The sequence below is a fragment of the Saccoglossus kowalevskii genome, chromosome 1 (assembly GCF_978046115.1).
Source record: "Saccoglossus kowalevskii chromosome 1, keSacKowa6.1, whole genome shotgun sequence".
NCBI lineage: Eukaryota > Metazoa > Hemichordata > Enteropneusta > Harrimaniidae > Saccoglossus > Saccoglossus kowalevskii.
The window spans coordinates 44003434-44016861 of record NC_140641.1 but is presented as its reverse complement, the minus strand read 5'-3'; the positions used below and the strand labels follow the sequence as shown (position 1 = coordinate 44016861).

Sequence of the window (13428 nt, the reverse complement as noted above, 5' to 3'; positions counted from 1 at the left end):
TTACCAATCTGGAAGTTAGCCTTTCTCCCTTGCAATAACGCCAAACTTCTCGCTTCACTAAATCATAAACGACAGAATGGAAAGCATTTTTTGCTACCTTACTGTTGTTAATCAAGGCATTAAATGCCCACTTATATTTTGATTGCTTAATGGCTTTGATTGCTGTTGATCTGAATGAATACTGCAAAGCAAAAATAAAATCACAATTATTAACTTAGGAACTGAGAAACTTAAAATATTTTCATCTATACATATATATGTTGTGCCAATATATAATATCTAGTTTATTTATATCTGTAAATAATTAACTTTCATGTTGACAATACAAATAAAAATAGTAATAAATAATAACTTACCACATTATTTGATCTACGAACCGAAACACATTTTTTCTTTACTGGTGTGCTTATCTTGGTTCTCTTCGCTGGCCGGGGTGTGCTAGGTGTCTGTGGTGAAAGGATTTTGTGGGCAATATAGCCCTCCTTGTTTTTAGTTTTTAAAAACATTCCTGTAGAATTTTGGTAGAGTGTTTTGGCACTTTGAATTTTTTTCAAATTCAAAGAACAATTCAAACACAGATATTTTTTTTTACCTGGTGTGACAATGACATTGTATTCTCTTTTCAAAACATCACCAGCAGTATCTTCTAATGAAGGCAATTTGGCATCTATCGATTGCCGTTTATAGCCTTTAAGCTTTTTTTGAAATTCTGAGTTACAATGAATGCATTTTAACTCGTCCATGATTATAAACTCTTAGCAACCAGGGAATGCTGGGAAATTATGACATGCTTATTATAAAATTAAATTATAAATAGAAATTTTAAATGTAATTTGTGTACATGAAAAAGACATTAAATATATTAAATTATCATTTATTGGCATACAATAACAACAAAATTAAGAAATACAATGTTTGTTGGCCTACAAAAAAATCCAAACGACACAACTTTGACGCCGATGCGCTTTTGTTCAATGAGTTGTCACGCAAAGCATTGTTGGTAATCTCGAACAACAAAATGGCGACGCATTTGTAAACAAAAAGTCGTTTCGTTGCGTAAAACTAGCTTTCGTCAAGGTTGCAGTACTGTAGGTTCATTTTTCCGCTACAAAAAAGGTATTTATGCTCGCTAGATTGATCGATCTAAGTTTTGGCTGATTACAATCATGAAAACTGCAGAAAGGCTCGCCGCCATAAATTTGTAGGCGGGTGTCGAATCCTCAGTCTATGCGACTTCTCAGGACTGTGGGGACCGAATGATCAGCGGAAGAAGGCCAACCTACAGGACTGTACTCAGGGCTACCCGATTGCTTAAAACCGTACTCACACTGCACAGATCACACAGTGCAATTAAATAAAAAGGAAAACTGTAATGACCATAAGCAATCTACGAGTAGTCTCAATATAGTAGGACGGGTAGGAGCACAGTCACTTGTAGCCCTGCGTACAGTGCTGTGTGTACGGGGACGCGTTCGGTTGATCATGGAGGTAGAAAAGAGATCTCTTTTCTACCTCCATGGGTTGATAGATGTCCCCACCACAGCCCTGCGAACTTCCATAGACAAAGTCCGGAACTTTGAAAAATGTAACTTTTTTAATGAAATAATATGCCCAGGTACCAAAAATGATGATCGATTACCAGATATATCCAGAACTCCCAGTTCAATTGTGGATGAAATGGCTACTTTGCCCTAAAAACAAACGCATTCTCTCGCGTGAATGAAATTAAAAATGGCGGCGTTTAGTGGATAATTCCTCCGGTACCTACGCGTTTACAATTTGTCCGTCTTCACTAGTCGTTTGTTTAAAGACATTTCAGTTTCAGATAACTTTATAATGGTTGTTACGGATAACTATCGTCATTTCAACCGATTTCGGCTGGGAAACTACTTATTTTTAACTTACGCACCAATTACTAGTACGGTGCGCTCCCGGACTTTGTCTATGGAGGTACGCAGGGCTGTGGTGGGGACATCTATCAACCGAACGCGTCCCCGTACACACAGCACTGTACGCAGGGCTAAGTCACTTGTTATCTATAACAATTATTTTATCAACAATCGGAGGTCCGTACCTCCTCCACGACACATATAAATAGTCTATTTATATACGAACGGACTTCCGAGTGTTAATAAAAGACTTGTTATAGATAACAAGTGTCTGTGGATGGGAGTGACCTCTTCGGTATAAAGGCTGAGTCCGGGGGCTGAGTGTAAACTGGTAGTACATTTGGCAACATTGCAAACTTCTGACCAATCGCAGGTCCACTCTTGTTATCGGCAAACACAGGAAGTCGCAGTTATGAGCACATCATACGCCCCCGTTATTTTCAATGGCAATGTCAACAAAACAACAACGCAAGCTAATGTATATAATTCTTTATTAATAATAATAAATCAATAATTCATTTCAGCTGTTTGAAAAAACTGTAGTTGTTGCAATATCTTTCAATTTCGAAACCAGAATACATCTGGACATGGACATTTATAAATATTTATGAAACATTTATCATTAGGTGAAGGTCCTTGCGTCTCACGGGAAGATGTTTTCATTGGTCGTAGAAACCATTTGGAGACGCCCATTACCTATGAATTTGTCATTGACCGATTTACTTTCAAATTATTTAAAACGCTCGCTTGAAATTACAGGATAAAAGATACTAAAAGCAAAAGTTGAAAAGAAATTATTTTTTGTTTTTATTCTTCCTAATGGTCACGTGCAGCACATACGGTAAATTGGGTAGGAGGTGTTCTATGTTCCCAAAGGTGTTTAACTATAACCTTATAATCTACTGTATAATCTATTTAGCGGATGCGAAAAGTCTTGTGAAACACCCTCTAACCTGTGAATTTGGCAGGGAAATATAAGGTAGGTTATATCACAACCCAGACCTCGTGGGGTGACTGAGGTTACCCACAGTAGCATGTCCCAGTTTTGTAACGTCTATTATAAGCCGGTAATTTTGAATTTTGAACAAACTCGCTCGTTTTCCTACACAAAGCAATGACTAACCCGAGTGATTGCAGTTAAATAAAGCATGAACATTTCTTTCTGATTGGCCAGAGCATACATTTTAATGTCCTTTATGTACACATATACATGTGTTCGAGTGTATGAAATTAAAATTAATCTCAAATACGTCTGATATGTATCAGTAGGATTTAAATGCGGGCTAGAACACTGTCTAGAACCATCGCGAATAGTTGCCGGGTAGTAGGATTTTGTATAAATTACGTGAGTGTTACTACGTCGGTGATATCTTCTATTTTCACCGGGGTTGGTGAGGGTCTTAATATCTACCCAGGGATTTAATATGGGTATTTGCACAGCATGGTGTAGGACAGTGCCAAAGAATCAACATATGTTCATATTAATTTTCACCAAGAATTACATAGTGCCCTAAAAATAAAGTATATCTATTCATGACATGCGAAGGTAAAAAACTACCGAAACGTCTAGCTATTTTTAATAGTTATTTAGGACTACGATTACCAAATATTATCTTCAATATATCATACTTATCAGTCCGAGCAGCGTTTATTTATTTATAAACTACTATTACTGTTGATTCGAACGTTTTATTGAATTGTTGAATGAGTAATACATTCAAATTCGTGAAATAATAATTTGTTTAGAACAACCTAACCGGATTACATTAACGGAAGTGTAGCACGTATTGTAAGCATTTGTGACCTCGGTTGTGTCTTGTTTTGAACATTTCAATAATCTATAAAAACAAAGAAACAATAGTACTACATTATCCACTGCATCTATATTTGCATATTACTGATGTAACACAAACAGAAAACCTTTAGTTTTTTGGAAATTTTATCTAATATAATATCTAAAATTATTCCTTTAGCATATTTTTGACAGGCACTTTTAAGTTCCCGGCTGACACCCTTCTGTCAAGTTTAGTCTAAACGGTGTACTTACGCGTATTTGCATGATGCAGCAATTTCCTTTTTTATTTTTTTTTTAAATTCTTTCGACATCTCAAATGCCCACTGTACATGTCGAGTTATGTTTACAACCTATTACGCATATACGTGGGTTGTTTGAATTAGTGTAACAGTAAACTAACTTTTCATCCAAAAATATGTTCTGCAAAAATAACGTTCCCATTATATGATAAATTAAACTCTCCTATTTTCATCAAGCTAACCGTTGGGGCTTTTCGAGACGCATAGATGTTATACCTTTCTCACACAATAGTCATACAAACGGCTAGTGGCCTATATATAATCCAGAATTAACCCTTAATCATTTTGCTTACTGACTACACAAACAAATGTTTTTACTTATCCCACAAAACTTACTGGGCATTTTTGTTTCAGTTTCCGTTCTTCTGAATGTTGTTCCGCCCATAGCAGACAACCAACAAAAAGTAGACGATGATAAGTGTCGCATACGACTTATTTACTACTTCCGTGTCACTGAGAATGTTCTAGAACCGTACTGTGTCTGGGTGGAATATTCTAGATTTTTTTTTTAGAAACTGGTTGAATAGGTAATAGAACACTGTAGGAGGCAATATAAGGTAATGGAACATTCTAGAAATTTGTAGTAAGTTCCAGACTCATTATGTATGCTGATGTAATGGTCTATTTATAGACAGTGGGGTATATATAGGGGAGTTGTTCAGCACTGAGTTCAGATCGGAGATCTCGTTGAATTGTATTGGAGTTTAAGTATCTAGTCATTGGAGTAGTGGAGTTTTACCGCGTTATTGTACTTGATGTTTGCAGAGTATAATAATACCAGTACCAGTTGAAACCTCATCTGTTGGCTCCGTGTTCGTATTTTATCATCGCCGTCAGGGAAGTCTTTGTGTTACTGTTGCCATTTTGGTATTTGAACCATCACACCTGTACTATACCAATTACGGTAATATTACGTTGCGTGTGACAATAAGTTCAGCGGGTAATTTCTGCAAATATGTTGCGGGTGCGTGCATTTGCAGACGCGAAGTTAGTGGATAGTGTTTCATGGTTTTCTCCCCGGGGGTTGTCTTTCCATTGTAGTTTAGCTACAAATCGACCGTCTTTCCGGGTTAAATTATGATTTGTATAATGTTGATACGGTTCATCGTGGGTGGGTTAGCTTCGTGAGCTGAAGTCGTTTTGTGTATCCCGATATTTTCCAAATCCCAGTAAGATGTTATGTTCTTGTCTAGCTGTTCATTGGTAGATTTCATCGCTGTGAGATGCAAAGTTTGTATGCGAGTTCTTCGTTGTTTACCAGTGTGTTCTGAAAGTGTGTTCCAATGTTCCAAAAGTAAATAGCAGAGAGGACTCAACTGCTACAGTCCCATTGCCATAGATAATTTTATTATTATTATTATTTTGTTTCCTTCATATTCACCAAAATGTACTTCAATAGTATGTAATATTTTTGCATATTAAAGGTCATCGATGTAAACTAGGCCAGTTAATATGTATGAATAATTATGATGACATACTCATTTCAGAACCCATCTCATAGCTAAGACTGGCATAATGGTCTATCACATTTTTGGTTATTGCGACGTAACGCAAGGTCAAAAATAGGTCAAACTATATATTTTTGATCTCTTCTCGATGAGCAAAAATGTTTTTTTTTGGCAAAAAATGGTTTTTAATTTTGGCATCGCCCCTGACGTGAAACTATATAAAGACGTGATTTAGCATAGATGCCTGCTTGTAACAAAAAATGCCGGAAAAAATTGTTTTGAGCACTTTTCTACCTTCTGCTGACTGTCTGTAGCTATTTCTCGGACATGCAGTGACCGATTTATTCCGAACTTAGTAAAAAGTCACAAGTCCGACAATTTTGGCCGGTTATTTTGGACACAAAAATGTGTTACTATAATTGATTGCAACTAGTTCTCTGAAACGACTGGAACAATTTCATTAAAAATGGTTACTATGACACGTTATTGTTTTTTAGTAATAAATCGTTGAATCATATCACTTAAATGTGTTCACAACCGGTTCTTCGAAATGATTGGGTCAATATCAATAAAACTTGTTATGGTGACATTATAGGTATATGTTTACATGTCTGTATACCGTGACTTGTCCATGGTATATTTTACTTGTCCCACATTTCAGTAAACTTTTCACTTTTATTGATTACGCAATCATGGAAAACTAAAAAGAGTGTGCACTAATACAATCTGGTAAAATCTGATGTATTGTACGGTGTGTATCTTACAATACAATAACAAACAAAATAATTAAATTAAAAAATAAAATAAAATAAAATAAAATAAAATAAAATAAAATAAAATAAAATAAAATAAAATAAAATAAAATAAATACTATTTGAGTATTCAAATTCGCCTGTGGCGGAAATAAGAAAAATAAAAAAAAATTGCAATGTCGAGAATTGACAAGTCTTCAACTATGACATCAAAGACAACCTATGGACTTTAATTAATCAATTGAATAATTGCTATAGAAATTAGGTAATTTAAATTCCCTACTTATAAGATTATCACAGATACGTACCACGTCATTGAAGCTGTTCTTGAAATATTCATGCATAAATACATACAGGGTAACGACAAAGACTTCTTTTGTGTGCTTTGCTTAACAGAGTCAAATGGCCAAGGGTGGGGTTTAAACCTATAGCAACAGTCAAAATCGTAAAACCTCTTACATAAGCTGTTTGGACTTTGATAGAAAATACACAAATTAAGTGATTACTTCATCCGTATAAGCAAATTGTAAAATCTTCAATAGTCTCTTTTGCAATCATGTAAATTAAGTTTGGCCATTAGGTGTCATACAGGAGAATCCATCTGTGCTACCAAAAACCTTATCCTGTTTCTTGTGACACAAGTTTTTCATTGTTTGCCTTGTGTTCACAATTATTAAAACCTTACTGTTGTGGGTATATATCAATGTTAGAATAGGATTTCAATATAGATGACAAGAACAAATATTAAATGAAAAAGATAAAAAGCCATTTATTGAAAAAAACTCATACAGAATATCATTATTGTATTTAAAACAATACTTCAATGTCACATTTTATGAAGCAATAAAACAATCAAAGAAAGCTTAGAAAGAACTCCTGTGTGCTGAGAGTATTGGAGACACATTAAAAATTAATTCAAAATTACTTGTACTTGAGATATTGTTGGAAAAGCTGAAAACTAATTATGCAAATCAGTTAACTATTATGAACAGATTTGAGTGTAAAACTAAATAAGGTCTGTGTAATGTAATATCTATGTACCAAGTTTTATTGAAGGTTCATTGAAATGTGATGCTTACTACTTGAAATATCAAAAGCTAAAAATTAATCAATTATTCAAATTAGGTAATTAATATGAACTGATATTACCCTAAGATGATCAGTGTCCTATGACATTCTATGTACCAAGTTTTGATGAAATGTGATGATAAAAACTTGTGATATCAGTGGAAAAGCCAAAAAATGATTAATCATTATGCAAATTAGGTAATTAATATACATGGGATTTTTACCCAAAACTAATAAAATCTGGGCATTAGTTTAGAACATCTATGTGCCAAGTTTCATCGAAATCCAAAGAGTGGATCTTTAGATATCAGTGGAAAAATCATTGAACAGCTAAAAATCAGCTAATTATCATGCACATATACACATGCAGTTCATACATTTTGACACATGTGCTTATTATATACCTAAAGCCAATAATGGCCATAAAGTAAGCCACATTTTCACCCAGTTTATGTTCAAAAATAATCATCAGTAACAAATCTGAAGTAACAAATATTAAGATTTCTCAATCATTCAACCCAAAGTAGTCTGACTTTTATTTATAGTGTAATTCCATTAATCTGAACTATCTTCAGCATTCATCGTTCTTTTTAGGTCTCAAGATATCTTTTCCTCTACTGCAATGCCTCAATTAAGCTGCTGCAACCATACCATTACTTAAAACAAAAAAAGACACATTATTTTCTTTACACATTGAACATGAAAGTGAGAGCAACTTGGTGCACTTGTACTGTAATTTAATGAAAAGATTTTCAATGCACAAAATATCTGAAAGAGGACTACACAAAGTGCCTACATATTTGCTGTTTAAGTATTTTAAATATTTATAAAATACATGGCGTACTGCCTATCACTGTAGTTTTGTAATCATGTACAATGGAATACTGTTATTTTTCAATTTATGTTTGCCTTAAGCTTAACCAGCATTCAGATGACTTGGTTTTTATTTTATCAACAACTGTTACACTGCTTCACCATACCATGATATACAACTATGGGAAAACATCTATGTACCCTGTATGTCTTGTCAAATTCAAGATTTTACCCTCGCCCTCTATCAGAAGTTGCAGTGTAATTGACAACATAACTGATAAATGTGTTATATCAATATCACAGCTACATGTAATCCACATCAAACACTCTAATGGTTATTTGTACATGTATAAGGAAAGTGCTTGTAATGAAATAAAAAATTCAACCAGGCCGGTGGACATTATACCATGAAAATACCAACCAGAGGATAAACAACTAAAAGGGTAACAAATACACCAATCATAGCGTTATCATGACTGAATACACATTATACGAGTAATGATTGCAATTTGATATACATAGAACTTGCCTAATGGGTTTGTGCCCCTGAAATGGGTCTTGTTTTTGGGATTTTATGTATTTTGATTTTGCTACTATCCAGGTATAAAAATGTGTTCACACTTTTGAGCACTCAGGGGCACCTCCCCACCCAGCTATAGGGTAACAGGGGCTCACTATGTAAATTAGAAGCTGCACTAAATAAATAATACATTTCACTCAAAAAATAATGAAAAAACATTTGATATACCGGTATGGATATGCACATACCGATAGACCAGTCACAGGTGCTCGGAACGTTTCTTGGATAATAAGAAATGACTTAAAGTAGGGTTGGCATAGTTAATCAGTCGCCGGTACATTCACCTACCACTCATATAATACTAGTAACAGTCGATCGATTGTTTCTACCGATATCATGCTTGAGTTGTGTGAAGCGGATAGAAATCCAATTTTGAAAATCGTGTTATTTTCGGACCATTTCGGTGTCATGGTGTGAACGCTTTCCTACCTTGTGTTATCATATGAGTGGTAGGGGAATGTACCGGCGACTGATTAACTATGCCGACCCTACTTTTGGTAATTTTTTATTATCCAAGAAACGTTCCGAGCGCCTGTGAGACCAGTACGAGTACTTTGTTCTGCCCCATTGTACTAGACGTCCTCAGCAACCATCCACACGAATAAATCACCAGGTCTCTGAGGTATACACAGTGTCGGTAAATTTATAGAGCAGAATGAATAAAACGTTCGTGCTGGACAAGTTCCTTTTTACGTGTACCTTATTGTCGTTATAGAAATCCACAAACGAAAATGGCTACCACTTGAGACGACGCCTCCACAGGCGTGAATAGGTTAATGCACGCGATTTCTCCAATTGATGTATGCGCACGCTATATACCTCACGAATAGAACCTCACAGATACGACCTCACGAATAGGACTCAGGAAGTGACGTATTGATTGTTCAATGGCGTTGTGGCACATTATAATTTAACGTTGCCGGGCCCATTAGTATCAATATATTTGGTATTTCGTAAATAGAAACTGAGCTCGCGACGTGGACTCGGGTCGCACACAGTCGGACAGAGCAAGGGAGCAAGGGAGTGTTTGGTTATTGAATGACCCTTGGTTTGCGGTGCTACTATTCGATGACTCGCGATGTAACGGTCGGTACTGTGACTGATTCAAACGCCGTGTGCCGTTATATTCCTGGGCACAGAATGTGTTTTGAGGCCTTCGAGTTCCAGTTCATAATCTTCAACTTACCGGTAGTGATGTTTTCAACAATTAGATTTTTCGGTACTTTGTAGAAGTTGGTCATGGAGAGCGACACGTTTACTATAGAGTCCTGTAGGTCCTAGCGAAGTACTCTGATGACAACAAACAATGATGCTCGCAAGATAATTCTAAAATAAAACAGCGTTTGCTTATAATTATAAATGTGTGGGTTGAATAGAACTGCGGTGCTATCTAAATTTAGCTTTGAAAAACAGATTTCCAAATAATCTGGGTGACAGGAAACTCTCAATCTATTACATAAAATATACATGATTCGTCTTCATAGACTAAAAAAATATTTGACCCATTATTTGAATTGACCATCAGCACTAAGTTTCATGTTTTTATGCTGTAATGGAATTATTTACGTTCAACAAACTTATATAGAACTCACGGTTTCAGGTTTTGTCACAGTCCGTGCTATTACAGAGAATGGCATTTTCCAGTACACTAATAACGCTTTATAAATTCTCTCAGAGTGCAAATTTTATTTCAAATGACAGCAGTGTGATGATACCATTCAAGCGAATGTTTTATTTGCAAAATCAATGTCGAAATATGTAAGATGGTATGTTTTAATAGGTGTTCTAAACTCCACTTCTTATTTATATTAGAAAAGGTCTTAAAACTCAGGCTCCATTTTGGGTAAATTGTACTAAAATGGATATTCAAATTTCGACATTTTGATGAAGATGTGTTGTCATAATAAGACATAGTTCTACATTACACTGAAAAGAGGGCTTAAACAGTTTGAAATGAGAACTCCGTAGCGCAGAATGTACCTATACCTCTCCAACACAAGGAGCTTCAACTTGGCAGTGAACCCCTTCCATTCACGGTGAATCGTCATTTAAGGATGTAACCCTGCATATTGTCTGTCTTTCTGTTGTCTAATAAGTATATTAAATGAGATTGGGTAATGCCAAAGAAATATTATTTTCTATTGCTATTTTGACAAATTATTATACTCAGTTTAGGTGATGAATTCCACGTCTTTGTTTCACTCATTTAATGAAATATACATTGCACTTACTACTAAATCAGAAAATACAACAACAGCTACATACAAATTAAAACAATATAGAGTACTGAGGCCTTTCATAGAAATGTAGATGTTTTAAGAATTATCATATTTCTACCGTTAAATGCGATTTCAACATGTTCATTAGTACGGCTGCCAGTGAATGCAATTCATATTCACATAACTGACTTGCAGTTGATTGCCGAATGCACTGTGAATCAAAACACATTTAAAAGATGCGTAAACTAACCACTGAGCTTAATGTTTCATTTCACCACGGTTTCGAGAATATGGGCTACTGGCAATAAGCCCCTGCAAAATCGCCGATTGGCTTTAATACTAACCTCGGAGTATGCAATGTTATTTTTCTTTTAAGGGGCAGTTACACGTGATTCTTTGTGAACCCTGTGACAGACTCATCAAGGCGTAAAAGACAAAATATCCGACATGTACATATAATACACATATCCATGTGATACTAGTATATGACCCAACCATCCGACTACACTATACATATCCATGTGATACTAGTATATGACCCAACCATCCGACTACAACTACACATATCCATGTGATACTAGTATATCACCTCAACCATCCGACTACAACTACACATATCCACGTGATACTAGTATTTCACCTCAACCATCCGACTACAACTACACATATTCATGTGATACCAGTATATCACTCAACCATCCGACTACAACTACACATATCCACGTGATACTAGTATTTCACCTCAACCATCCGACTACAACTACACATATTCATGTGATACCAGTATATCACTCAACCATCCGACTACAACTACACATATCCACGTGATACTAGTATATGACCCAACCATCCGACTACACTATACATATCCATGTGATACCAGTATATCACCTTAACCATTCGACTACAACTACACATATCAATGTGATACTAGTATATCACCTCAACCATCTGACTACGACTACACATATCCATGTGATACTAGTATATCGTGTCAACCTTCCGACTACAACTACATATATCCATGTGATACTAGTATATGATCTCAACCATCTGACTACAACTACACATATCCATGTGATACTAGTATATCACCTCAACCATCTGACTACAACTACACATATCCATGTGATACTAGTATATAACCTCAACCATCTGACTATACTACACATATCCATGTGATACTAGTATATGATCTCAATCATCCAACTACAACTACACATATCCATGTGATACTAGTATATGATCTCAATCATCCAACTACAACTACACATATCCATGTGATACTAGTATATCACCCAACCATCCAACTACAACTACACATATCCATGTGATACTAGTAGATCACCTCAACCACCCAACTACAACTACACATATCCATGTGATACTAGTATATAACCTCAACCATCTGACTATACTACACATATCCATGTGATACTAGTATATCACCCAACCATCCAACTACAATTACACATATCCATGTGATACTAGTAGATCACCTCAACCACCCAACTACAACTACACATATCCATGTGATACTAGTATATAACCTCAACCATCTGACTACAACTACACATATCCATGTGATACTAGTATATCACCTCAACCATCTGACTATACTACACATATCCATGTGATACTAGTAGATCACCTCAACCACCCAACTACAACTACACATATACATGTGATACTAGTATATGATCTCAACCATCCGACTACAACTACACATATCCATGTGATACTAGTATATAACCTGACTATACTACACATATCCATGTGATACTAGTATATCACCTCAACCATCCAACTACAACTACGCATATCCATGTGATACTAGTAGATCACCTCAACCATCTGACTATACTACACATATACATGTGATACTAGTATATCACCTCAACCATCCAACTACAACTACACATATCCATGTGATACTAGTATATGATCTCAACCATCTGACTACAACTACACATATCCATGTGATACTAGTAGATCACCTCAACCATCCGACTACAACTACACATATCCATGTGATACTAGTAGATCACCTCAACCATCTGACTATACTACACATATCCATGTGATACTAGTAGATCACCTCAACCATCCGACTACAACTACACATATCCATGTGATACTAGTAGATCACCTCAACCATCTGACTATACTACACATATCCATGTGATACTAGTAGATCACCTCAACCATCCGACTATTTTATAAAGTTTATTCTTTACTCTGGGTTTTAAGTGTTCAGTCAAGAGAGCAAGTAAACATTATTCCTTGCAAAATCCGCTATTCTTATGATGATGCACAGTCCCTCTGATGATACAAGGGTTCTTCAGCTTTTTAAATAAATTTCAAATACGTACACAATTTTTTTAAAAACAACAACAACAACAAAAACATTCAATTAACAAAAACATCAAAAGCATACCCTATTGGCGTAATTTCAACACATCAATAAAAACGATTGCCCTGTTAGCATTTTGCCCATCTTTATTCTAAACACCGAATATACATGTTCCCGAATGAGGTTTGCACATCCAACATTAGCCGGCCAAA

At 35.5% G+C, this 13428-nt stretch overlaps 1 long non-coding RNA gene across 1 annotated transcript; it reads right to left on the bottom strand.

Moving 5' to 3' along the window:
• Positions 1 to 6927: 6927 nt before the first annotated feature.
• On the bottom strand, positions 6928 to 9957 carry LOC146750913 (uncharacterized). The gene is made up of 2 exons (XR_014928837.1): positions 9344 to 9957; positions 6928 to 7907 (listed from the first exon to the last, which is right to left on the bottom strand). It is a non-coding gene; the product is annotated as an uncharacterized LOC146750913 (long non-coding RNA).
• Positions 9958 to 13428: the final 3471 nt, after the last annotated feature.